The sequence below is a fragment of the Lacerta agilis genome, chromosome 14, assembly GCF_009819535.1.
Source record: "Lacerta agilis isolate rLacAgi1 chromosome 14, rLacAgi1.pri, whole genome shotgun sequence".
NCBI lineage: Eukaryota > Metazoa > Chordata > Lepidosauria > Squamata > Lacertidae > Lacerta > Lacerta agilis.
In genome coordinates, this window is record NC_046325.1 from 11,016,538 (window position 1) to 11,023,573 (window position 7,036).

A 7,036-nucleotide genomic window follows, 5' to 3' on the forward strand; every position below is an offset into this window, starting at 1 on the left:
AATTGGGGGCTAGGTGGAGGAGGTGTTGGTTAGATTCACCTCTGCTCTCCCCCTTTTAACGCAATACCTCTTTCCGCGCCTTCTTCCCCCTTTAATATAAAAATAAAATAAAATAAAGAAAAACTTTTCCCAAACAAACTTTTCCCTCTCCTCCAGCTGCCCCCCTCCCACTCTCTTCCTCGCTGCTGATTGGCTTTTCAGAAAACCCAAACCATGCCCCCATATGTCACTTTAAGCCACGCCCACCAAGAAGGGGAGAGGAGGGGGGGGGAGAACCCGAACTGGGCTGTTCTATAATCCCCCATCTCACGCTGCCCGAGAAAATGAAAAAAGGAACCACCTCCTCCTCCACCCCCATTCTGGTCCTTCCAGATGGACCAGCCTACCTGGAGCCCATTGGAAGGCAGCCCAAGGAGGGCCCGCCCTCCTTAGGCTGCTTATTATGCACGGGTTGGACACACCCAGGCAGGCTGTTAAAGGCAGAGGGACGCGTTGCTCTTGCTGAGAGCTACACTGCGATTATTCTGATTATAGCATGTGCAGTGTGTGCGCGAAGCCATTTTTTTGCAACCATGCAGGGAGGGGGTGACAGATCTTATATGAGCACGCGAAAGAATGGTGCAGCTGCCTGTATGCAGCTCCGGATATTTTGATGCTCCAAAACTCAACATTAATTGGAACATAACTTCCCAACCCGGAAAGCTGCGTGTTTGGTGCTTGCACTGGTGATATGCAAAACATGAAACTCAGAACAGGTCCGGCACTAGACAAGTGGACACGCATTTAAAGCACAGAGAATCCTGGGAGCTGCAGTCCCCCCCCCCTTAAAAAGCTGCAGCTTCCAGGATTATTTGGAAGTCATGCGTTTTACATGGGCATTGAGTCTGCTTAAAAATGTATTATTATGGGGCTCTGTCCTTGACAACATTGAAACTACCTCTTTAAAATGGTTTATTTTGGGTTTCGTCCTATCATGACAACTCGGTAAAACTAGGAGGCCCAAGGTCACCTATTGAGCTTTGACACTGAGCAGGTGATTCGAGCCAGGTCCTGGTCCGACCTGTTTTAACCCAGTTTCTGCCATCCTGGTTCCCTCTAGCTATTTTGGATTACTATGGTTGTGCTGGCTGAGGCTGGTGGGAGTTGCATCCAAAACCTCTGGAAGATAGTATTCTGGTGAAGGCTTCTTTTACTCGCAACACCACACTTAGAGAAGCTAAGCTCACCCAATTATCTTAAATGCAGATGCGTGGAGATGGGATATGGCACTCTGTGTGTGCTCAGAGGCACTGCCACTTCCTGGACTAGGATTACCAATTTACTAGGGGAAGAATACGGGTCTGGCTGGGTTTTATATTTAATCTGTCGCCTTAGGAGCAGTCGTTGCAAAAGCCGTTTATTTGAAGTCAGCTTATATGTAGTGCTTTGTCCCGGATATAAAATTCTAGGGGCCTCCCCCAGACACTGGCCTTGTCCCCCAAACCCATATGTATCTACCTCTGGCTGTGCCTGGGTTAGAAGAGGAGCAAACATTAAGACCCTGCTCAAACTGAAATCTGCCACAGCTCAGCTTTATTATTATTTGTGCAGAATACAATGGAACAGGTCTCTGCCTCAAGGAGACTGCAATCTAAAGTTTTGTAGCAAGGAAACTACAAAGGAAGGAGGAAGGAAGTGGAAGCTGGGATAAAGGGAGAGAGATAGAGAGGACGAGAATACACCATTACAAGGATGGGGAATTTGTGACTTCCCCACATGTTATTGGATTCCAGCTCTGGAGTGGTGCTAGTTTCTTTTGGATGACATTGAGCACCTGGAGAGATGCTCAACTTGTAATATTGGTTTTATATACAAATGTGCAGGCAGAGCATATTGGAAGCAAGAGACACCTATAGCAGGCAGCAATATTGCTGATCCTGAATATGACCCCCCTCCCCGCCAAGAGCAACACTTTGGACCACCGCAATCCTGCTACGGATGCATCGAGTCCAGCTTGACTCAGAACTCTCTCTCTCTCTCTCCTCTCTCCACACTTGGTATAATAAAGTGTTTCCCTGCCCCTCCCACTAGCTCTGATTAGTGCCACATTCCATAGGCAGGGGAGCAAGAGTTCCAGGTCACACTAACAAAGGCATCCCCAGTCATTAAGGATCATTGGCATTCTTTTGTCACTCCCCTGACTAACCCATTGTCTGTTGGGTGAAACCAAGGTAAGGATCCATCTGTACAAGGCGGCTGAACTCATAGAAATTCCTACGGCTGAGTAGTACGCGTTTGAGCCCTGGTATCCCAAGCTTCTACTCCAAAACTAGACAACCTATAATTGTTACTGAATGTAATATTTATTCACGTTGTGAACTGGTATGGTTTTCTATTGGAAAGTGCCATACAAATAAATGGTGATGATTACCGTCCAGGTTACTGGACAACTAACTTGGCAGGGATAGAATCATAGAATTTTAGAGTTGGAAGGGACCCCAACGGTCATCTAGTCCAGCCCCCTGCAATGCAGGAATCTCAGCTAAAGCATCCGTGGCAGATTCCAACCACTGTTTAAAAAACTCCAAGGAAGGTGAGTCCACACAACCTCTCGTGGGAGTCTGTTCCGCTGCTGAACAGCTCTTACTGTCAGAAAGTTTTCCCAGATGTTTAGTCGGAATCTCCTTTCTTGCAGCTTGAAGCCATTGGTTCAAGTCCTATCCTCCAGAGCAGGAGAAAACAAGCATGAACCCTCCTCCATGGGGCAGCCCTTAGTGCTGCCTTTAACTGGCTGGGAATCTCTCTCCTGTCATTGGAATGTGACACTGATCAGAGCAAGTGGGATGGGCAAAAGCTGCTTTTCAAAAGTAGTTCTGGAGTTCATCATAGTGAGTTCCTCCTAATAAAAGTCTGGTCTTCAGCGCAAACACCAAATGCGATCTTCATTGCTTCAGATTAGGACTTGATGATTTTGTCAGTTATGGTTTCTCTCTTCCTTCTCATTCTTCCATTCTTAAATGTTCTTCTCTACATTTCTGCAGAAATTTACCAAATTGCAATTTTTTAAAAACCCAAATGAACACTTGCCAGCATTTGGGTACAAATTTATCCTAATATACACATTTTTGTATGCAGTTTAGATTGATATTATAAACATTTTTTGCAAAACCGTATGCTTTGGTGTATTATTTTCACGAATGAATGCATTTTTATGCACACTTTCTCCTAATACTGTATATGCATTTTTGTACACAGTGCTTGGAGAACTGCATTGCAAGATTCAGAAGGGTGGTGAATTTCCAAAGATGCTTGCGTTTTGGTTCACGTATTGGTTCGAGAAGTTCAAATTAGGTAGTTTCTCGTTGAGATGCAAACAAAATTGAATGTGTACCCCACCCCAGATCGACAGGCCCCACCCTTGCAATCCCAACCTCCCCTCTTCCCCTAGAGCAAAACCCCATGAAGCCACATAACAACTTCTACCCATGCAAGCCAGCCCCCCCAGGTTCCCCATCAGTCCACACTCCAAGGAGTTAACATTCTTTCGTTTCCCATTTCCATGGCCCACGAGGGAGAGTGACGCATGTGGCCTTTGCAAAAACAGAGAGATGTCCCAGGCCAAAGCACGTGTCCTCCTTCTTTCTCCCCCCCCCCCCCCGCTCTTTTCTTCTCCTTCCTTAACTTAATCAAAACCATCCGTCTGTTAGCATGCAGACTTAGGCCAAAGCGCAGCGCACAGGGCGGGACAAGTTTGAAATCTTTTCCTAGCTCCTGCTCCAAGCTGGACTTGGGGGGGGGGGGGGCAGGGCTTAGAACTTCTCAGCATCGTCTCCAATGATGCTGTAACTCCTGTATTTCTGGCCCAGCCAAATGAACCCCAGGAAGCTTTCACAGCCCCCCCGATTTTCAGTGTCAGTCCAACATCTGTCTGCCTATTCTATAACAACTTTGCATTCCCAGTAGCCAGACACGGAAACTGTTTCTCAGTGAGATCCCCCTGTCTTCTTTCTTTCTTTCTTTCTTTCTTTCTTTCTTTCTTCTTCCCCTCCTCCTCCTCCTTTTTCAAAGAAGTTCTTTTAAACAAACCAGGTAATCCCACGGCTTCCACCACATTATTTTTCTGATGACCTGAGTGGAAAGAAAGAATGAGAGAATGAGCCCTTAATGAGCAAAGATAGCTGTGTAGGTCCATTTAAAAAAATCTCCAAAATCCATAGTTCGGTAATACTATTATTACTACGATGATTATTATTACCATGCATATATCCCACCTTTCCTCCCTAGTGTTCAAGGTGGAAGGTGGAGCACAACACTTAGTTCTCCCTCTCTCTATGTTATTATCACAACATCCCTGTATGGTAAGTTCAACTTGGGTCTCCAGCTGTTTTTGGACCACAGTTCCCATCATCCCTGACCACTGGTCCTGCCAGCTAGGGATGATGGGAGTTGCAGTTGAAAAACAGCTGGAGACCCAAGTTTGGGAAACCCTGGTTTAGAGACAGCAGCTGGCCCAAGGCCATCTAGTGAGCTTCATAGCCAGGTGGAGATTTGAACCCTGGTCTCCTGCAGTCCACGCTCCAACCACTACACCACATTGCCTCTTTATAGAACGGCTTTATCAGCACTGGCTAAAACACAGGGGATTTGACTACCCCAGAACTGATTCTTGTCCTACTAACAGGGAGATGGACAGATCGACGGGGGAATGATTTAAAGAGATGGGCCCTGGTGTTGGGGGGGGGGGGAGAAGCAGTTACACCAATTTTGCTTTTAGAGGAATGGACAGTTTGTACTTTTCTTCCTGGCTCAATCAAACTAAAAGGGAGACAAGAGTGAGGGTTCACAACGTGCCCTGCTTGGAGTTGAACGACGCCGTTTTTGTAAAAATCCGGAGTTTGTCAATACAAATGATCGTAGCACTTCTCAGCAGCGTGGTCACACAACAGCCCTGATGAATTGTGACAAGATTGGGTTAAAATTGTGCAATATGGCCTAATTAAGTTTGTTTTTAATTGTACATATTTTCCGGGGGGAAATGTGTCCCAGAAAAAGATGGGGTTTGTTAGCAGCTCACCAAGGATTCTTCCCAAAAAAAAGGAACACAGCCAGGTGTTTTTTAGGGAATCAGACTAAGGGCCCACCTCGCTTAGACTCGTCAGGAATGGGGAGCCTGTGGAACCATCAGCCCCAGTCAGCATGGCCAATGGTCTGGCTGAATTAAGAGTTTCAATCCAGCTGTTTCTCGAGGACCCCATCTCTGTTCTATACAAACTGGCAATGTGTATTCCATATATAGTCAAAGTTCCAGTATACTTAAGCCTATATCTCCATTACCACCTTACATGGAGCTATGGTACCTCCTGTATCCTTTCATTCCAACATGGTGTGAACATGCTCCCTTTTTCTACAAACCTACCATCTGACTGGCAACCCTGTACAGTAGGCTAGTGGCCCAAATTAGATTCTAGCTGAGCCCTCCTCTCCATCGTCCATCTGTTCTAGCCTCCCTGCCTTCAGCAAGCGTGTTCAGCCAGATTTTATCTTGTTTCATTTATATCCTGATTTTCTTCTCCAAGAAAAGGAGCTCAAGGCAATATATATGTGTGTGTCCCCCGATGTTATCCTCATAACTACCCTGTGAAATGGGTTAGTGGCTCAAGATAACCCAGTGGGAGCTTTAGGGCTGAGTGGGAATTTGAACTTGGTTCCCACCCCCAGGCCTCACCCAGAGCTGTGGCTACTACACCAGACAGGCTTTCAGATACGGTACTTCTAGGAATCCCGCAAGTAGAGGATGGAAGCCAGAGATCCCCCCCCTTCTACTATTTGCTCATGCCCAGCAAGTATTACTTAGAGGCACATAGTCACTGTGCCATGCCCTGAAAATATGAAATCATGATGTGCTAGAATAGAGTTAATTCTGAGCGGGATGTTCTAAGGAATTTTTCACTTTAGAAAGTAGGACAGAAAAAGAAATGGGAAAGGTGGGTGGGAGGGAGGGAGGGGGTATCGAAGAAAACAAGACAGACACACCCCGCCTCTGAATATTGACCTGCATACTTGCTGCCTCCTGATGGAAGGAATAGTTTCTGTTTCCGTATAAAACAGCATCAAACACACACGCTCCGGAGCTTAAGCAAAGGAGTGGCTAAGCAAGGTTGAAGAAACAAAGAGAATTTATCTGCTGGAACTCCAAATTGCTGTTTTCAATTAAACCGGGTATTAAGCAGTTAGCTTCAGCCTGGAAATGACAGGTGAAATACAATGAAATTTCCTAGCTTTCCAGATTCCTTAACCTTTCCCGCCCTCTAGCGAAAATTGAGGAGTATAGCTACTCACACACAGTTGCATGTCCTAAGTAGTTTTGGACTATGGCTCCCATCATTGCTGCCTTTTGGCCCTGTTGGATGGGAAGAAGAAATCTATGAGTGCAACGGTAGAACAAAAGCAACGAATCTCCTTTTTATAAATGTAAGTTAGTGTGTGTGTGTATATATTATACTGTACAAAAATAGTTAACATCAAGTATCAAGCTTTTTTAAACAGAAAACTGAGGGAAAATAAAGAAAGGAAAAAGAAAAATACAATATATGAGCTATATATAGACCTATGAAAAATATTTCCTCCGAAACCAATGAATCTTCCACTTATGTTCAGATATTTTACCGCACTTAACACTTCACTTGGCTCCCAGTACGTTTCCGAGCACAATTCAAAGTGTTGGTGCTGACCTTTAAAGCCCTAAACGGCCTCGGTCCTGTATACCTGAAGGAGCGTCTCCACCCTCCATCATTCTGCCCGGACACTGAGATCCAACGCCAAGGGCCTTCTGGAGGTTCCTTCACTGAGGGAAGCGAAGCTGCAGGGAACCAGGCAGAGGGCCTTCTCGGTAGTGGCACCCGCCCTGTGGAACACCCTCCCATCTCACGTCAAAGAGATACAACAACTACCTTACATTCAGAAGACATCTGAAGGCAGCCCTGTTTTTAATGTGTGATATTTTCATGTATTTTAATCTCTGTTGGAAGCCGCCCAGAATGGCTGGGCAAACCCAGCC